This window comes from Cynocephalus volans, chromosome 3, assembly GCF_027409185.1.
Source record: "Cynocephalus volans isolate mCynVol1 chromosome 3, mCynVol1.pri, whole genome shotgun sequence".
NCBI classification, from domain to species: Eukaryota; Metazoa; Chordata; class Mammalia; order Dermoptera; family Cynocephalidae; genus Cynocephalus; species Cynocephalus volans.
In genome coordinates this window covers 128,323,955-128,344,278 of record NC_084462.1, presented here as the reverse complement: position 1 = coordinate 128,344,278, position 20,324 = coordinate 128,323,955, and the positions used below count along the sequence as shown (strand labels likewise).

The window sequence follows — 20,324 nt, the reverse complement described above, 5'->3', positions numbered from 1 at the left end:
TCTTGCTTTTTCTATAAGAACCATTTCATTTTGTAAACACACAGTAGAGAGGCAAAACGTAATATTTAAAATTATTACAGGTACTACAGAAAAAAAAAATGAGAGAATTAGAATAGCACCTTTTTACAACTCCACTGAATTAAATTACTGGTTGTAGGCCTGAGCATCAGCCTCTATTAGCATCAAAAGAGAAAGCATCCAGTTATTATTTGTTTCCTGATGACAGACCCAGAGTAAACTCTTTTTAGTTGTCAGAGGGATTGGTCAAGTATTTTAATCCACAGATTGGATGCATTTTGCATCCCGGGATAAATCCCACTTGATCATGGTAACTGATTCTTTTAACATGCTGTTGGTTTCAATTTGGTAGATTTTTGTTAAGAATTTTTGCATTTATGTTTATTAGTGATATTGGCCTGTAGTTTTCCTTTCTTGTAATATCTTTGGCTTTTTGTATCAAGGTAATGCTGGCTTCATAAACTAAGTTTGGAAATATTCTTTCCTTTTCAAGTTTTTGAAAAAAGTTTGAGAAGAATGAATTGGTATTTGTTCTTATTTAACTGTTTGGTTGAATTTAGCTGTGAATCTGGTCCTTTTTTGGGAGGGGGAAACTTCAAATTACTGATTCAATATCCTTATTTGTTATGGATCTGTTGAGATTTCCAATTTCTTCCTGATTTAGTCTTGGTAAGTTTTATGTCTCCAGGAATTTATTCATTTCCTTTTGGTTTTCCAGTTTGTTGGAGTATATTTGTTTATGGTAGTCTCTTATGATCCTTTTATTTATTTGAATCCTGTCTTTATTTCTTAGTCTATCTAAGGGTTTGTCAAGTTTGTTTAGCTTTTCAAAAAAAAAAAAAAACACAACTCTTAGTTTTATTGATATTTTTTTAGTCATTACTATTATGGTTTTTCTAGTCTTTATTTCATTTATGTATGCTCTGATCTTTGTTACTTCCCTCCTTTTGCTAACATTAGGATTAGATTTTTTTTCTTCTTTTCCTACTTTCTTGAAGTGTAACATTAGGTTATTTATTTGAGTTTTCTTCTTTTTTGATATAGGCTTTTATTGCTATAAACTTTCATCTTAAAACTGCTCTGCTGCATCCTATAAGTTTTGATAAGTTGTGCTTCCATTTTTATTTGTCTTAAGATTTTTTTTTTTATATTTTCCCTTTAATTATATCTTTTTGACCCAATAGTTGTTCAGGAACATACAAAGGTGCTTCAAAAAGTTCATGGAGAAATAGAATTAAAAGGTGTACTAATCTATTCTATTGGTATAACAGAATACTAGAAACTGGGTAATTTATAAAGAAATGAAATTTATTTTTTACATTTTGGTGGCTGGGAAGTTCAAGGTCTAGGAATACATATGGTGAGTGACTTGTTCTGGGTGGTAACTTTCTACAGCAACTCAGTACCACATCATGTGAGAAAATGGTGTAGGCAAGAGTGTGCTAACCTTCTCACTTGCCCTCTTTATGAAACCATCAAAATCATTCCCATTACTCCATGAATGAACAGTCCTCACAATCTAATCACCTCTTAAAGGCCTCACCTTTCAAATACCTTATTTGGACTTCCCACCCTATTAATACAGTTACAATGGAGATTAAGTTTCCAATAAACTTTTTGGAGGCACATTTGATCCATAGCAAAAATAATATAAATCTTTTCATGAACTTTTTGAAATACCCTCATATTCTTTAATTTCCATATATTTAAAAATTTTCCATGAGTTCTCCTGTTATTGATTTCTAGTTTTATATTTTTTTGTGGTCAGAAAAATACTTGCTTATAATTTCTGTCTTTTTAAATTTTTTAAGACTTGTTTTGTGGCCTAATATATGATCTATCCTGAAGAATGTTCCATGTGCACTTGAGAAGAATGTGTATTCTGTTGCTATTGGGTGGAATGTTCTGTATATGTCTGCTAGGTCCATTTGGTCTTAAGTGTAGTTCAAGTCCAATATTTCCTTATTGATATTCTGTCTGGATGATTTGTCTTTTGTTGAAAGAGGGGTATTATTGTGTTACAGGCTACATCTCTCTTTAGATCTCTTAATGTTTGCTTCATATATTTAGGTGCTTTGATGCTGGGTACATATATATTTACAATATATATGTAAATATTTTTGATGAATCAACCTCTTTATCTCTATGTAATGACCTGTCTCTTTTTCATTTAAAGCCTATTTTGTCTAAAACAAATAGACCTACCCCTGCTCTCTTTTGGTTTCCATTTGATTGGAATATTCTTTTTCTTCCTTTACCTTCAGTCTATTAGTGTTCTTAAAGGTGAAGTGGATCTCTTGTAGGCTCTTGTAGGCAGCATATAATTGGGTCTTGTGTTCTTATTTATTCAGCTACTTTCTGCTTTTATAAAATTATCTAAAATATTAACTATATGCTGCTTTGTGACTTTAACATCGAAGTAATAAGGTTTTGAAAAAAACACTCTATAAATCTAACTTTGTTAAATAGCAGTAGAAAGCAAGCATCTGTTACATATTTCATATTATTACTTATATAGGGTTGTGTTTCTATTTTTAAAAATTTGGCTTTGGTTCTTCAAATGAATATTTTGTTATTTCATTGCCAACATTGTCTCCCCTTCTTCACTTTGTAAACATATCACTTTGTGGCCACCAACATTGTTCTAGAGTCTCCTATATTCTCTATACTTCTTTCCCTCTAAGAGTTGAGAATATGAAACTTCCTGCCCTTGGTGTTGTGTCTCTGTATACTAGCTGTAAGAAAAGCACCTCATTTGGTGCTTCAAACAAGTCCCTGATTTAACAAACAAAGGATTGCAAATTTACCACATACTCAGAATCTTTACCTGAGCTAGGGACCCTAAAGCTACTCATTGAATTTCTGTCTATTAATATTTGGAATATGTTAACTGACATATTTTTCAAGAAAAGGGAATGTAGGTGCTTTTCTCTTTTCTGATATACATATTGTACATGCAGTAAACACTTTGATAATAAGCCATGAGGGGAAAATATAACTTATTATAGTGTCAGTTCTCTGATATAAATATTCTTTGAATATATAGATATGTTAGATCAATAGCTTTTGGTTTTATATCAGACCAGTGCAGGAAGGTCTGAGAGGCTTAGCTATGTTCATTTCTTTTACTTTTATAATTTGACAGCATGCCAACTTAAATCTTTTTCACTATTTATTTTAAATGTTAAAAATAGTTTTTATCATGTATTTTAGGCAGACAAAATAATAATTTAACTAGTGCTTTGCTACTTATGAGCTATTTGCAATTTAACAGAGCTATTTCAAATACATATCACATTCAGTTTTTAAAAGTAATTCTGAGCTATTTTAAACTAACTTGAGTATATTATGTTTTACAACCTAACCTTTCTTTACTAACCATAATTGTTAACATTTAGCAGATCATTAATCTTTTTAGAAAATGTAATTCTTCACTTATAGCTGCATAGAAGTCCATTCTATGATTGTATAATGATTTATTTAGTCATTCTCTTGTGTTATGGAGTAAATTGTATCTCTGAAAAATTTATATGTTAAAATTCTAACTTCCAAAGTGACTGTATTTGGAAATATAAATTTTGGGGAGGTAATAAGGTTAATAAGGTCATAAGAGTGGGGCCCTAATCTGATAGGGCTGGTGTCCTTATAGGAAGAGAAAGAGACATGAAGTTACTCTCTGACTCCATGCACACAGAGAAAAGGTCCTGTAGGGACACAGCAAATCAAGGGGAGAAGTCTCACCAGAAACCAAACCTTGCAACACCCTTAACCATAAACTTCTGGCCCCCAGAATTGTGAGAAAATGTCTGTTTTTATGCCACTTAATCTATGGTATTTTGTTATGGCATTCAAAGAAAACTAACACATCCTGTTATTGGACATTTAGTTTAAATGTTTTACTATTATATTGATATAATGGCAATTCTTGTCCATAAATTTTTATGTGCTTTTCTATTTTTTTCTAGTAAAATTTGTACATTTATATGTGGAAATATTAGTTCAAAAACCATGGAAGGGGCAGCTGGTTAGCACAGTTGGTTAGAGCATGGTATTATAACACCAAGGTCAGGGGTTCGGATCCCTATACCAGCCAGATACCAAAAAAAAAAAAAAAAAAAGAAGCTATGAAAAGTTTTTGTCTGGGATTTTTTTGTACAAAATTTTTTTGTACAAATGTATGCTACCATTATTTGCATATGAGAGCCTCTTTCACCAGGCTTGGCTAAACTGCATTTTAATATTAAAGATTTTTTTCTGAAGTAAAAATTAATTTTTTTCACATTTGAATTTGTTTCTTTGTTTTTGAATTTGATAATCATTATATATTTTATAGATTATTTTTTATTTCTTATATATTGTTTTTCATGTTCTTTGTCCATTTTTCTGGCTATGTATAATTTTGAATACTACTAATAAAATTCATGGAAGTAGACTCTTAAAAACTTTTCTTTTTTACTTCATAATATGTAATTGATTCAGGGCTTAAGAAAAAACATAGCTGTACCTAAGTTGCATCTCTACCAGACATTTAAAGTATTTACTCATTCACTTTTTATCCTATTATTTGATGAGTATTTATTGAGTCCCTATTTGCCTGGAAGTACCCTAGATATTGCGCTGAACAAAATATTGTCTTTACCTTAAAGAACTTATGTTCTCATGAAGAAGAGACAATGTGTCAGATGGTGTTAAGAGCATAAAACAGAGTAAAGGGTATAGAAAGGGTCAAGAGTGAGCTGGGTGGTTCCTATTTTACATAGGTGGGTCAGGGACAGGTTATCTGACAAAATAACTATTAAGACCTGAGGAAAATGAGAAAGTGGGTGTATTAGTCTGTTTCTGTTGCTTATAACAGACCTGAAACTGGGTAATTTACAAAGAAATAACATTTATTCCTTACAGTTTAGGAGGCTGGGAAGTCCAATGTCCAGAGAATACATCTGGTGAGAACCATCTGGGTGGTGACTCTGTGACTCTGTACTGTAATTTAGTGTATCATATTACAAGAGAATGGCCTGAGCAAGAATGAGCTAACCTTCTCACATGTCCTCTTATAAAGCCATCAGAACCAGAATGGATCAATCTATTCATGAGGGCACAGTCCTCATAATCTAATCACCTCAAAAAGGCCCCACCTTTCAAATACCATAATTGGATTTCCTGCCCTTTTAACACTGTTATAATGGAGATCAAGTTTCCAATACATAAACTTTTGGGGGACACCTTTGACCCATAGGAGTGGGCCAAGCAACTGTCTGGAGGAAGAGCTTTCCAAAAAAGTGGGAAATGCAAATGCAAAGGCCTTGAAGCCAATGTGTACTTGTATGGCTTCAGTTTTTAAAAATTGTATATTGTTGTTAATATTGCATTTTCAAAAGCCTACATTTTCTATGAATTCAGTAGAAGATGACTTCTCATTTAAGTCCTAAGGTGGGAAGAGTTACTAGTCTATATTTTCTTTAGTTAATTATTCAAGCAGTACTTTTTATCTAGGCAATTTCTTAGACACTTAGGCACATCAGTGAGCAAACAGGTATGACTTCAATCACTTTCTGATTAGGACTATGTCTTAGTCCATTTTGGGCTGCTATAGCAAACTACCTGAGACTGGTAATATATAAAGAACGGAAATTTATTTCTTATAGTTCTGGAGACTGGGAAGTCCAAGATAAAGGCACAGGCACCTGGTGCGGGTCTTCTTGCTACATCCTTATGTGGAGGAAAATGGAAGGCCAAAAAATAAATGGTCATCTTACATGGCAGGAGAGAGGAAGAGCAAGCTAGCAAAATTCTACGTGAAGCCTCTTTTGTAAGGGCCATAATTCTGTTAATGAGGGAGGACTGCCCACCCCCCAGCTTAATCACCTCTTAAAGGCCCCACCTTTTAATACTATCACAGTGGCAACACCTAAATTTTGGAGGAAACACATTCAGATCACAGCAGACTGTATATTATTCTATGTTAAAATGATGGTGAAAACTATTGCTTGAGTTGGTATAGTATTTATAATCTTTATGACAGCAGTTCTAAACAAGGGCTTCATAGAACACTGTTTGAGAAATTGTAATATTTTTCCAAGAAAATATTTTCTTTGCACATCACCCTGAATGTGCCTGATCTTGTCTGATGAAATAAGTTTTGGAAATGCTACATATCTTTCCCTTCTATGAAGCTTTTCCAGTAAGGAATTGCAGATGCAAAGGCATGAAGATAATGTGTGCTTGTATTAGCATTTTGATGGCTCTGTGAAGTCCCAAGTGAAGAAACACATTCTTTTTAATTTTCTGATGAATATTTATTGAAATGCTATGGGAAAGCAGCTTGTGAAACACAAGGTTTGACTATTAGATAAACACATTGAACTTCATCTTTTTTCCTCCTGTAGGCCAGATTAGTATTATACTATGAGATAAACTACCTTCCCAAATTAAAGTTTATTATTGAAAAAATTATCTTTTATAATAGTTCCAAATAAACCCAGCTATAAGAAATTTAGAGTAATGCAATATCAAGATCTTGTATTTAAGAAGATACTTTATTAGACTGTTCCTTTCCTTAACAAAAGTATCTGTTTTCCATTTAAAAATAAATACCACAAATGAAAAATTCTTACTTCGTGTAGTTAGGTCAGCCTTCTTGAGTGTCTTCACTTCTTGATGAGTATTTTTTTCCTTCCCATGTCTTGTGAAGGTTTTTGATTTACCATAAAACAAGGAATCACAGCTTTGATTTTTTATTGAGTTATTTGATATTTGTATTTCATATTGAATTTTCATTCAGTCGGGTACTAAAATTGGAGATACTCTCAATCTCAGAATTCTAGCACTCCAGCTTATTGAAAAGGGGAGAAAAGTGGTGATGCCTCTTTCCTGAACCAAGAGGTTGTAAGTCCTCTGCTATGGAAAATATTCACAAGGTCCAATCTGGTTTGTATTACTAGTGAAGTTAATACTGAATGCCAAAGCATTCAGATGGATTTTCTCCTTGTCCACGTACCGTCTTTTGCATATGATTGCTTGTTTCACTAGATGGCTAGAGGCCATCTCAATTTTTAAAAGACAACTCTAAATATGAAGATTTTTTTGTTCACTGCTACTTATTTTATCATATATTTTTTCTATTCATAAATTATTTAATTAATTTTTTGTTTAGATAGATATGTCTTTGAAAATTTCCTTTTGAGAACATATATGTGAAGAGGGTATTCTACATACTTTCATAAGTACTTGCACGCCTGAAAATGTCATTTATTTACTTTCAATTGAGAATAATAGTTTGCATGGGTTGATTTTTGAATTGTAATATTTTCCCTTTAAATATCTAGTATTTTTCCTTATTTTTAAAATTAGAAAAGAAAAAAAATAGAATGGTATATATTTAGGGTGCTCTCTTTTCATTAATTTTGCTTGGTACAGGCAATGTCTTTTCATCTGAAATACTGAAATCTTTAGCTCATTAAAATTTTATTATTTATTTATTACATATTCTTCGCCTATTTTCAAAAATCTCTTTTTAGTATTAGTATAAACTATATTTTTTATACATGTTCTTTTCTGTGTCAGTTATCTATTGCTATGCAATATTTATTTGTACAGGAACAATTTTATTAAGATACCATGAAGAGATTTTAATTTTGTTAGTATACATATTTAGCCTAGCTCAACACAGCTGGGTTCATTGTTTTAAAAAACTGCAGTGTCTTTCACTGGCATGTGATGTGCCATTATAAATACTTTTTCTGTTACACAGTACAGTTTAACTTTTGTCTTTTTGCCTATTCTTACCATTAGCCCTAACTTTGCTAGCATCTTCATCTCTCTTTATTGCACAAAGTTAGCTCTCAGAAACCATCATGGACTTGTGTTAAGAATTCCATGGGCATGTCTTGATTCTTGTTGCATTGGTGACCAGTTGTATGAAACCTGACATTGCAATATGGTGGGCTTGTATTTATCAAAACTGTGATTATAGGCTTTGTTCTGCCACCTATGAAAGTATTTTTATTTTTATTTTTTTATTATTATTACTTTTTTCACTTTCCAAATACTATTTACTTCACTAAAACCTGAAGAGAGGCACGGAAAAGGTATGTCAGTCGGGAACATTGAGCCTAGGAGTGCAGGTTGACAACGGCGACATGCAGGGCCAAGGTGCTGAGGGCCAGCAGCCCTGTTACCACTGCTCAGGCCAGCAGTGCTGTCCAGCTGCCCAGGGATCAGAGGTGGATGAAGGTCTCCATGACAAAAGCCTTGTAGACACTAAGAAATATCAGCAGAAGGATGGCTGGCTGGAGGGTGTGGTACAGGTCATAGTGTATTATCATCCAGACTTGGGCAGATGCAACAGTGTAATGGACCAGACTGATGTTGGAGTCAATGCTCATCTGGATGTATTTCCAGTCAAACTCAATGCCCTGAGCTCCAGCCCAGAGGGGGATGCAGTGGGACATAATGAGCTCGGTGGTGGTTCAGCCCAGGGCAGCAACCATGATCTTGTATTCCCCCTTGCCGGGATTCGGGGACATGACAAGCCTATCAGGTCTGCCACATCCATACTGGCCTTCATGAATTCCCCAATGAAGTCATAGATGCCGCCTTCCCAAGTGGGAAAGAAAGTGGCCAGGAACAGCATCTTGCAGAGCTGCACAAAGAGATAGGTGACCCCGGCCTGGACGCATTTCCAGAAGGTGTTGTACTCGGACAGGCCGCTGCACTTGTACATGATGAAGTAGGGGAAGTAGGCCAGGGTGAAGCAGTTCCTGAAGTGGAGCAGGGTCATGACTCCCTAGGAAAGTATTTTTAGAACAGGGCAAAGGGATAACAAAATTTGAGTACGAAGACTACTAATAGCTTATTTATATAGTCGGCTTGAATGAGAGCTCTTGCTTTCCTTTCAGAGTTACTTAGACAAAAGTAACCATTGTAGTTATTTGTACATGGTAGGAACTCAATAGATATTTCCTTTCCTCTCCTCTTCCTCCCTATATTTTTCACAAGCCACTCTTTCACTAGACTATGCAGATGATGCCATTATTAGTGGGTGTGTCTACTATATAAGTGAGAGATGGTTTTCATATGATAAAGAAATGAGTATATCCTTCACATATATATAGGAGAGTTGGAGAAAACAGGAAGAGATTAAATGCAAGCCATTCTCTTTAAACATACAAATATGTTTATTGTGTGTGGGTGTTTGTAAACCTTGTGTACTATCATGTATTTATGGTTTATACTGCAGGGTTGATCTTACAAATAGCTGAGTACTTGATTACTACTCAATGTGATTTAAGACCCACTCTCTTAGCAAATTTCAAGAACACAATGCAGTATTACTAACTCTAATCCCCATTTTGTACATTAGACCTCCAGATTTTATTCATCCTGCAAAACTGAAACTTTGTATCCTTTGCTCAACATTTTGTCTCCTTCTCCGTACCCCCACCCCCATCTCAACTAATGGCAACCACCATTCTACTCTCTGCTGCTATGAGTTCAACTTGTTAAGAATTCACATATAAGTGAAATCATACAATATTTGGCTTCCTATGCCTGGCTTGTTTCATTTAGCATAGTATCCTCCAGGTTCATCCATGTTGCTGCAAATGATAGGATTTTCTTGTTTTTTAAGGTTGAATAATATTCCCGTGTATAACTATCCCTGCACCTACCTCTATCTCTATAGCTATCTCTTTCTATATATCTATCGATATCTATCTCCCACATTTTCTTTATTTATTCATTTGTTGATAGGCATTTAGGTTGTTTCCATATCTTGGCTGTTATGAATAATACTGCTATGAATGTGATAGCTCAGATATCTCTTTGAGATACTGATTTCATTTCCATTGGGTATATACCCAGAAGTAAGATTGCTGTATCATATGGTAATTCTTTTTTTAATTATTTGAGGAAACTTCATGCTGTTTTCCATAATGGCTATACTAATTTGGGGAGCAGTGATGTTTTTTAAGTATCTCTCTTATTGGCTTGTTGTTGTCTTCAGTTTCAATAATTATAGCTATGAACTATCTCTTCTTGTATTTTCCATGCTTGCATTGGCTGACTTCTGGGAGTCTGTGCCTATATTCTTGTGGATCTTCAATTTTTCCCCAGATGATTTGTTTCTGTGCTTTAATTTCGATGAAAATCTTAAAAATTATGTGAACATATTCTGGATCACCTGATTGAAGCAGAAAAAGCCATAGAACAATTATGTGACATAAAGCTATGTATCATTCTATTCTGAAGAATAAACTTGATATAGAATGCTATATTATCATGGGTGGAAATTTTGACTTAAATCAGACTTTATCATATATAATAAATCAATCAATCATTTATTTACTCATTCATTCAACACTATGCATTGAGTGCTGAGTAATAATAAAGGCAAGCATTTCTCTTTCCTTATTGTCTAGTAGGCAGACATTAAAAAAATGATTATTACATATTTAATTACATCTGTCCTAGAATATTTATGGAAATTTAAGGTCATTGAAATTCACTAACAGATAGTAATATTTCAGAAGACAATTACGTAATAGATGTTTACTATAGAATTGCGAATAAGACCTGAATTAATTCATTTATCAGCATTTTCTTCTTGGGTATTAATGACCTGTCTTAAGATGATAAAACAAGTCACACGTTTAATTTTATTCAGTTGTCTATCAGCTTTGTTTATATTCAGCCACAGTTGTACCAAACTTTTGAGGCTATAATCTTCTGGATAGGTGTGTGTGCTGCTTTACAATTGTATACAGTAATTAGTAACGTATTATATAGCCTCGGTTGAAAGTGACAATAATAATGTTTTATTTCTCTAAACAATTGTGAGCGCTGAGGAACAAAGTCAGTTTAGAAGATGATATTTTAGTTGGAAAATTGATGACTATATGTACTAAATAAATTATTTTTAAAAATATGAATGATTAATCTTGATAAAATGGAAGAACAGAAAACATTCATTTGTCTGTGACCAAAATAGTTTTATCCCATAATATATGTAGCTAAAATTCCCATAGGAAATGATTAATTTAAATAGAAGAGTGGGAGAAACTTCAGTGAATAATAATGTTTTCTAATTTTTTTTTTTTGACCGGTAAGGGGATCACAACCCTTGGCCTGGTGTTGTCCGCACCACACTCAGCCAGTGAGAGCACTGGCCATCCCTGTATCGGATCCGAACCTGTGGCCTCGGCGCTACCAAAGCTGCACTCTCCCAAGTGAGCCACTGGGCCAGCGCATGTTTTCTAATTTTAAGTATATATGTCAATGGACAAAACTGGTTGCGCCATTGAAAATCTATTTTTTATATCACGTCATCCCCATTCATGGGCTGTGTTTACGTGACTTCAAAAAATTCAAAAAAAAAAAAAAACCAAAAATAATTCTTTTCTTTGTCATAACTATGTCCAATTATCAGCTTGGCATTATAAATAACAAAATTAATAAGGGTTTTAAATGTTTCCAATCAATTGCTCTTGCAGATTGTGGTATACACAAACTAGGTTAGTATGATATCTGCAGGTTTTGGTGAATGTCTCTCTTTCATTTGTAGCAGTTTTAATGTAAAAAATTATCACAAAGTGTGAGTCTAATTCTATCTCCTGCATTTTGGCTAGAGACTAGCAATACATCCTTCAGGAACTACAGGAAACATTCCTGCTTTCTTCTGAAATAATTCCCTTGACATACATTTAAATAGGACTTGTGGAGGTCAATTATATATGAGTTATTAAGGCAGCTTTCCTATATTCTTGAAGAAAGGTGGAAGAAGCTAAAATTGAGAGAGAGACAGAGAGAGAGATTCTGCTGGCTAGTACTATTGCTTATCTTTGGTAATGAATGAATAAATAATATTATTGTTAAGCTGCTTGCCATGTGGTTTCTACCTTCGGTACTCCTTCCCTCCCTCCTTGCCATGACTCTTCTCCAATTATGAGTCAGGAAAAATAACTGCTTCTTATCATTTTTTAATATGGACTCAGGCATAGAAATTCCATCTAGAAGTCTATTTTATTTTGTCACTGGGAAAGCAATTTTCAAGGCACAAGATAAATTTTTATGGACTTTTGTTTAATACAAAAGGAAACACAACTTTGGAAGTCTTTCTAATAAATTATTCTTTCTTAAGGGGGGAATTTTTCAAAATAACTTTATACTTTTAATAGAAAATTATGTTTTTTTCCTCTAGTGTATTTATAAGATAAATGAATAAACCCAAAGGGATTCATTTTTATTGTTGTTTTCCTACTAACATTGGAGCTTTAGTTGTAAAGATTTTTGGCACATTTCATAATAAAAATTTAGAAAATTTGGTTTTTTATATATGGCTTACCATACCATGATTTTATAAAAAATAGAATATACAACTTTTTGCCACATGTACACTGTTCACAGATTACCAATTTCTTTTGGGTTAAGCAGTAGTGATATAAGTATTTGGTAGCATATCTGTTATGTAGCTTCTAGAACTGGGGACTAAGTAACTGTTAATATATGTCTCTCCTTCCTCCATTTCACATTCTACAATATATGCTCTCTCCTTCCTTTATTTTATTTATTTATTTTTTTGTGTGGTGTGGATTATTTTCTACAGAAATTTATCAAAATAATTTATCCTTTTCCCTCAATGCCATGATGTTTTTCCTTGACAATGAATTCTTAACTTTTTTTTTTACTGTGAGATATTTACTACATGAAAGAATGATAATATATACTATAACGAATAATAAAGTATTCACCAACTGGAGTGGCACCAATATCATTAAAGCTACTCCTCGTCGTCCCTTGATCTCATTACCACCTTCTCCATCAGAGGTAGGTCCCTCTTTCTTGAAACTCTGTGTCACTTGGCTTGAGGGACTCTACTTTTGCTTGGCTTCTTCTCACCTTAGTGCTGCTCCTTCTAAATTTTGCTGGCTTATTTTTCTCTTCCAGCACTGAAGTGCCCCAGTTCTTAGACACCAGGCCCCGTCTCTCCTCTTTCTATAATCACTTACTAGCCGATCTAATCTAGTTTAGCTTTTTAAAAATCATCATTACATTGATAATTCCCATATTTGAATTGCTAACCAAGAAATTTCCTTTGACACTGCATTTCAATATCCAATTACCTACTAAACTTCTCCATGTAGGTGGCTAATATCTAGCTCAAAGTTAATATATCCAAAACCAAAATCTCATTTTCTAGCTACCGCTGCTCAACTTTCACTTCTCACATTTCCCCCTACTCTTCCAAGATGCTTGGGGCAAACAGTTTGGTGTCATCTTTGACCCTTCTCTTTTTCTCACAATCTACATTTAATTAATCAGGAAATGGTTTGATTTATTTTCAAAAGTAGATCCAAATCAATTCTCACTACTGCCACAGGTACCACCCTAGTTCCATGCCACTATGTTTTCTTGCCTGGATTATTGCGGTAAATTCCTAATTGGTCTTCCATCTTCCTTTTCCTCCTACCATCTTTTCTCCATACTGTATACAGGGTGATCCTTATAAAACGGGAAGCTGATCATATCATTTCTCTGCTCAGAATTCTCCAGCAGCTTTCCATCTAACTCAGAGTAAATGACAAAATGATTTGGCCCGTGGCTCCTCTATCTTCATTTTCTATCACTCTCCCTACCCCAATGCCAGCTATTCTGCTCCAGCGACATAGGCATCCTTGATGTTCTTGCAGTGACCCAAGCACACCCCTCTTTCAGAGCATCTGCCTCTGCTTTTCTTTCTGCCAATAAAGCTCGTTCTTTTTCACATCAGGTGTTTTCTTAGGTTGCATCTAATCAGAGAGATCTGTGATTTGTGCATAAAATAGCTATACCACCTCCTCCAAGTCCATCTACCTTCTCTGCTTTGTTTTAGTTTTTCCATAGAATATTGGCCAAATAACATTAATTGATTTATTGTTTCTTTCTCTACTAAAATAAATGCTGCATGAGAACAGATTTTAAGAACTCTTTTTTGTTGACTGCTCCATTTCCATGAACTCAACCATACTATTGGTCCAATAGTAATTGCTTTATATAGCTGGATGCTCCAGAGTTGGGTGTGCCTATATTTAGAATTGTTATATCCTCTTGTTGAATTAATCCCTTTATCATAGACTTGAAGTCTATTTTACCTACGTATACCTACTCCTGATCTTTTTTGATTTCCATTTGCATGAAATAATTTTTTCCATCTCCTCACTTTCAGCCAGTGTGTATCTTTATCGGTTAAGTGAGTTTCTTGTAGGCAGCATATTGTTGGTTCTTGTTTTATAATTCATTGAGCCACTCTGTGTCTTTTAATTGGGGTATTTTATCCATTTACATTTAGGGTTTTTATTGATATATAGGAACTCATTACTGCCATTTTGCTATTTCTGGGTGTTTTGTGGATCCTTTTTACCTTTCTTTTGGTCTTACTGTCTTACCTTTGTGGTTGAGTGGTTTTCTCTAGCTTTACATTTTGCTCTCGCACTATTTAGTTTTAGTATATCTCTTGTAAAATGAATTTTAGTATGTCTCTTGTAGAAGTGTTCTCTCCTTTTCAATTTTTTGGAAGAGTTTGAGAAGGATTGGTATTAATTCTTTTTTAAGTATTAGAATTTAGCAGTGGAGCCCTTAGATTCTGGTCTTTGTGTGTGTGTGTGTGTGTGTGTGTGTGTGTGTGTGTGTGTTGGTGGGGTGATGTTTTTGATTACTGCTTCAATCTCCTTGTTATTGTTCTGTTCAGATTTTCTATTTCTTCATGATTCAATTTTCGTAAGTTGTATGTTATTAAGAATTTCACCATTTCTTCAGTGTTTTTTAATTTTCTGGCATATAATTGTTCATAGCAGCCTCTTATGATTCTTGGTATTTCTCTAGTATCAGTAGCAATGTCTCCTCATTTGTTTATAATTTTATTTGAGGACTATTTTCCTTCATCAGTGTATCTAAAGGTTTGTCAATTTTGTTTATCTTTTCAAAAAGCTAAACTCTTTGTTTTGTTAATCTTTTCTATGTTTTTCTAGTCTCTATTTCATTTATATATGCTCTAATCTTTATTATTTTCTTTCTTCTCCTAACTTTGGGCTGTCTATTCTTTTTCTAGTTCCTTGAGTTATAATTTTAGGTTATTTATTTAAGATCTTCCTATTTTTTTCCATGTAGTTATCTATCTCTCTAAACTCTCTTAGAACTGCCTTAACTGCATACTCTAAATTTTGACATGGATTTTCATTTTGTTTGTCTCAAGATATTTTCTTGATTTTGCTTTTGATTTCTTTTTTGACCCTTAGTTATTCAGGAATGTGTTGTTTAATTTCCGCAGTTTGGTGAAAATTCTAATTTATCTCCTGTTATTGATGTTTAGTTTTTTACCATTGTGGTTACACAATATACTTGGTATAATTTCAATCTTTTCATATTTTAAGACCATTTTGTGGTCTAACACATGATCTATCCTGGAGAATGTTTTATGTGCACTTGAGAAGAATGTGCTCTATTGCTGTTACATGAAATATTCTGTACATGTCTGTAACGTCCATTTGATCTATAGTGCCGTTCAAATCTTTGTTTTGTTATCGATTTGCTTTCTGGATGATCTGTCCATTGTTGAAAGTGAGGCATGATGTCTCCTAGTACTGCATTGATGTCTATTTCTCCCTTCAATTCTGGTAATATTTTCTTCATATATTTACTTGCATCATTTTTGGGTGATATATTTTTACAATTGTGATATCCTCTTGATAAACTACTTACTTTATCATTACCTAATGACCTCTTAGTCTCTTTTTACAGTTTTTGACTTAAGGTATACTTTGTTGGATTACATATACCCACTCCTGCTCTATTTTGGTTACCTTTTGCTTGAAATATCTTTTTCTATATTTTCAATTAAAGCCTGTGTGTGTCCTTAAAAGTAAAAAGAGTCTCTTGTGAGCAGTATACTGTTGAATCTTATTATTTTTTTTAGTACGTTCATGCACTCGTGTCTATTGATTGAAGAATTTAATCTATTTTCATTCAAAGTTATCATTGATATGTAAGAACTTATTATTGCCATTTTGTTCATTGTTTTTGACTTTTTGTATTTCCTTCATTTCTTTCTTTCTGTCTTACTGTATTCCTTTGTAATGATTTGTTGATTTTTTTTTTGTAGTGGTATGCTTTGATTCTTTTTTCTTTATCTTTTGTGTGCATACTACTAGTTTTTTCTTTGTAGTTGCCACAAGGCTTTTACATAGAACATCTTATAATTATGGCTGTCTATTTTAAGGTGATAACAAGTTAACACAAATCACATACAAAATCTCTATACTTTTACCTGATCCCTACATATTATGCTATTGATGTCACACTGCATCTTTTCATATTGTGTATCCATTAATAATTTTTTGTACCTAAGTTATTTTTAATTCTATTATCTTTTAACTTTTATATTACAGTTAAAAGTGACTCACATGCCACCATTGCAGTTCAGGGTATTTTGATTTTGAGCATATATTTACTTTTAATGCTGAGTTTTATGCTTTCACATGTCTTCACATTGTTATTTAGTGTCCTTTTATTTCAACTTGAAAAACTGCCTTTAGCATTTCTTATAAGTCAGGTCTAGTGGTGATGAATTCTTCAGCTTTTTTTTCTGAGAATGCCTTGATTTCTGTTTAATTTCTGAAGAGCAGCTTTGCCAAGTATTGTATTCTTTGTGGCTGGACTTTTTTTTTTCTTTTAGTGTTTTGAATATATTATCCCATTCCCTCCTGGCTTGCAAGGTTTTTGCTGAGAAATCCTTTGATAGCCTTATGGGGTTCCTTTGTATGTAAAGAATTGTTTATCTCTTGCTACTTTCAAAATTTTCTCTTTGACTTTTGACAATTAGATAATAATATTCTTTGGGATAATCTTTTTTGGGTTGAGTTGGTTTGGATTCCTTTGTGCTTTATGAATCTGTATACCCATGCCCCTCTCAAAATTTGGGAAGTTTTCAGCTATTATTTTTTGCATAAGCTTTATGTCCCTTTTATCTCTCTTCTTCTGGGACACTCATAGTGCATGCATTCCTGTTCTTCATGATGTTTCATAAATCCTGTGTGCTTTCCTTTTTTTCTGGCTGATTTCAGATGGCCTGTTTTTGAGTTCATTTATTGTTTTTTTCTGTATGACCAAGTCTGCTGTTGAAGCTCTCTATTGAATTCTTACCAGTTCTGTCATGTGTTCTTCAGCTGTAGGATTTCTGTTTGGTTCTTTTTATGGTTATTCTTTATTTATTAAACTTCTCACTTTGCTTATGCATTTTTAGTCTTAGATTCATTTAGTTTTTTTTTTTTTTCTGTGTTCCCTTGAATCCAATTGGAGCTTTATTAGTTTCCTTTGCTGGTCATGTTTGCGTGATTCTTTATTATCTTTGTAGACTTGCATTGCTTTCTCTAGATTTGAAGAAACAAACACCTCTTTTATTCTTTATGGATTTGTTTTGGCAGTTAAAAACCTTTTGTTGGGTCCTAGGGCTGATGTGATTTCCTCCTACATTGCTCTCAAGTAGGGTTGAAACAAGGACAAGTGTTTCCTTCAGGGTTTGCAGTTAGGTCCACAAGTGGCAGGCCTGTTATCATGTGTGCAGATGGATGTGCCTCCCACTGGATCCCTGAGAGAGTTTCCACCTGCTCACTGTAGGACACTGGGCAGCCAGGACTGGTCCTGGACTACAACTGAGCAGGGTTCAATTTGAGTTGTAGTACTGCTTTAGGTTCTACAGATGGAATCGAGGTCTTAAGGCCTGCTTCTAATGGCACAGATGGGTATGTTTTTCTCCATGTTCTTGGGTAGATAGGACTGCTCCTGAACTACTGCTGAGAGGAGCTAAAGCCAGGTTACAGGGCTGCTTCAGATTCTGTAGTTGATCTGTAGCCAGTGGGTCTGCCTCTGGGGACATGATCAAGTGTGATTCCTCCCATCTTCCTTGACAGATGAAGCTTGCAATAGGGCTGAGGCCAAACAGGGTTTTAGCCAAGTACACAAAGGGATGGGGCCATTTGGAGGTCTATAGACAGGACCATGGTCAGCAACTCTGCCACCTGAGGCCTGCCTCCTCAAAATGACACTCCTTGGTCTTGGGCTCCACTGGGATTTTGCAAGCTTGTTCCCGGATTGTGAAGCTCCCACTAATATACATTTGTTCATGGATGCTACTGAGTTATTTTTGCCGTGTGGGGTATAGGAGTGGGAGGGAGGAATGTCCTATTTTGCCATCATGCATACTCTTAGAATTATACTAATGGGAAAATGTTAATTATTATCAGAAATATATAAATTTTACTTGTTTTTAAAATATTAATTATGTTATCCTCCTAGTGCTGATTTAAAAGAACTAATAATATTAATAATTACTGTTTATGCATTTTATAGTATTTGCCTTCTTACTTTTTTCAGGGTATTATTTGTAATAGCTCCTATAATCCTTAGGAAACCCCTGTGAGATTTATACTCTTATTATCATTGTATTACAAATGAGAATCTTGAGGCTTATTGTAACCAAGGGGTCAAAAGCTTAAGTGTTTACCGTGTGACTTTTATTTTGCTATGCTGACTCAATTTAAATTAAATGTTCTTGTCATAATGTAGAATATGAAGGGCTGGCTATCATCTGGGTATGGCTTATTAGAGAGTATGTATGTGAACGATGCTGACATCTTGGTACTGTTGCTGACACTAGCTGTTTTCTAAGCAGGCTCAGAGATGGTGGTGGCAGTCCATGTTAAATTGGGGAATATCCAATCTAAATGCATTTTCAAGATTTAGTGATTCTTAGTCATTTCAGTTTTGGTAGACCTCAAGCCTTTCCAAACCCTATTTTCTCAAGTCCTTGAATTTTAAACAGAACTACATTTATTTAATATTGCAAGGAAAACAGCACTAAGAATATCCCCAGAAAACCAAGTACGCTTCACTATTTTTAGTGCCTGGAGTAACAAAATTCAGAAATTGTAAAAAACAAAACAAAAACAAAAACAAAAAGCGCTATTTAGATATCACTGCAAGAACAGTGTATTGCTGTTGTAACAAGTTTTCAAGATTACTAGGAGAAATTGAGCATTAAGGCATTGCTTAGAGATTTTGCCTTATGTAACATTCAACATTTGCATTTTAGGTAATGTGGTGACACTGAGTACAAAGAAAACTTAATACAAGAAAACATATGGTTATTGATAAAGTAGGTATGCATTGAATTTCTGCTTATGTTTATTTAACTGGGGATCTTGCATTTGGGCTCTTCTTCCTTTGGATGTGGTTTTCTTCTCTTGTGGGGGAAAAAGAAGCTAAAGCTGTATCATATCATAGCATCATATAGTCAGTATGATAGACAATGAAGTTGAGCCAATATTGTCTAAAGTTTTATTCTTCTGACCGAGTTTTGAAAGAATAAATGAATGGGAGATATACCCAAACTTCAGAAAGGGGGAGCAGTGGAAAGCTGGTTTAGCACTAATGGAGAGGAATTAAGAGAGAGACTCTATAGAAATCACAAGCTCAGGCCACAAATAGTGCTGCCAGAGATGTGATTATGTTGATTTAATTGATTTAATTGGTGTGCTTGGCTGATACCCAAACCCTTTCCTTTAGATTTCACTGAGATGGCAGAACAGGGCTGCACACAGCTGCAATAAACCCAGAGTAGCCATGAAAAACATATAAGTGCATTCATTGCTTCTGAGTGGGAGACCCGCATAAGTTTTCCACTAAGGGGCCAGGCCTGAGGTATTGGGAAGCTGGATACTTGACATTACTTCTACTTTTCCCTTTTGTCTTTGTACCCTCTAAATGGCCCAAATTTTCTTTTTCAAGTGCCTGTTGTTAAGGGGTGCTGATTTGGTTTGAACTATGTCAGTGGTCTAGGACAAGGTGGAACAGATTGAAAGAAAATTATTGATGTTAGTCCAGAGAAACCATTCTGACACAGTTGGAAAAAATTCTATTGCTTGCCATATTATGTACTCTTTTTGGTTTTAATCCACATATTTTGGACACTTGTTGACCAAGAATGCAATTATAAACATTTTGCTTTTATTGCAGTGGAGCTCTTGTCACAAATCATTATATACACTTAGTATTTGAAATTAGCTTTAGGCAGTTTTGTCACAATGGAGCAGTAGTCATTTACTTTCTCTGACAAATATTTATACACAGTTGGTCTTCCCTACCAAACTGCCAATTTTCAAAGCTAAGGTAATAGTACAAACAAATGACCACTGAAAACAAATATGAGTGTTTTATAGGTGAGTGTTAAAATTGCCATACAATTAGATGGGGTTTTTTTTGTTTAAGAAAACACTTTG

The 20,324-nt window shown here is 34.1% G+C and overlaps 1 pseudogene; it reads right to left on the bottom strand.

Annotated features, from left to right (window-relative positions):
* Positions 1-8,129: 8,129 nt before the first annotated feature.
* Positions 8,130-8,797, bottom strand: LOC134371519 (BOS complex subunit TMEM147-like; annotated as a pseudogene).
* Positions 8,798-20,324: the final 11,527 nt, after the last annotated feature.